Source organism: Monopterus albus, unplaced genomic scaffold (assembly GCF_001952655.1).
Source record: "Monopterus albus unplaced genomic scaffold, M_albus_1.0 scaffold234.1, whole genome shotgun sequence".
In the NCBI taxonomy this organism is placed as follows: domain Eukaryota; kingdom Metazoa; phylum Chordata; class Actinopteri; order Synbranchiformes; family Synbranchidae; genus Monopterus; species Monopterus albus.
In genome coordinates, this window is record NW_018128114.1 from 133,170 (window position 1) to 134,499 (window position 1,330).

The following is a 1,330-nucleotide window of genomic DNA, read 5'->3' on the forward strand; positions in this document are numbered from 1 at the left end:
ACAGTCTGGGGCCTGCCAGTCAGAAAGTCCAGGAGCCAGTCACAGAGGGTGGGGTGCAGACCTAGTGTGGACAGTTTGTGGGTGAGTTTTTGGGTGACAACTGTGTTGAAGATGGAGCTGTAGTCAATGAAGAATATCCTGATGTAGGAGTCTCCATTTTCCAGGTGAGAAAGAGAATAGTGGGGGCCAGCCGCAATGGTGCCTGAGGTGGCCCTGTTGGCCCAGTAGGCATACTGCAGTGGGTCCAGCGTGTCCGGTATACTACTCTGAATGCGGGCCAGCACCACTCCCTCAAAACACTTGATAATAATTGTGGTGAGTGCCACTGGCCTATAGTCATTCAGGCAGGTGACCAGGCTCTTCTTGGGAAGGGGGAGGATGGTTGTGGTCTTAAAGCAGGTGGGGACGATGCTCTGGCTGAGGGAGAGGTTGAAGATGGTGGTGAGAACATCAGCCAGCTTGCTAGCACATGCCTTGAGAGCCCTCCCAGGGATGTTGTCCTGCCGCTTTGCGGGGGTTGATCTTCCTCAGGACTGTCCGTACCTGGCCTGGTGAGACAGTTAGTGGAGAGGAGTTGGGGGGCTGGGTGGTCTCAGTCTGTACTTTGCAGCTTTGTACTCCGTCTCATCACCTGATCTGAATGCATGAGAGCGAGCATGCAGCATGTGGCGTACCTGACTGTTTATCCAGGGCTTCTGGTTGGGGAACCTCCTGACTTGTATGGTGGGCACAATGTTGTCAATACAAGTGCTAATGTATCCGGTCACATACTCAGCATAATCCTGTACGCTGACAGAAAAGTCCTCTGAGGTGGCTGCAGCCTAGAATCAGCCATGTTTGACCCAGATAAGGCTACGTGTTAACATATCGTAAGCCAGAACATGCGAGGCTAGACTAGGGTTTGTTTGTCTCAGTCTTTGTGTCATGATCCTGCCCCGCTGGCTTCCGATGCTCCCTGCTTTTACTCTGGAAGTGCTTCCTGTCGCCAGTTCATCCACAACCCCGGTAACATCAGCTCATTATGCACATTGGTTTCACCTGCCACTAATCACCCACACCTGTTCACCGCAGCATATAGCAGCTCCTCACACTTCGACTGCCAACCTGAGATCGACACCCTGCCTGTTCAACCAACCTGCGCTTCTGCCTTGCCTTCCCTGCTGCCTTGCCGGAGACATTGACCTTGGACTGTATTGCGTACCACTCTTCTGCCTGATCCCCCCTAGACTGTGTGTTTCTCTGCTAGAATCACAAAAGGACATTAAAGTCTGTGCTACTGCCTCAGCCGACTGGCTTTTTAATTGGGTTCACTCTATCTTCACGGGAGCGT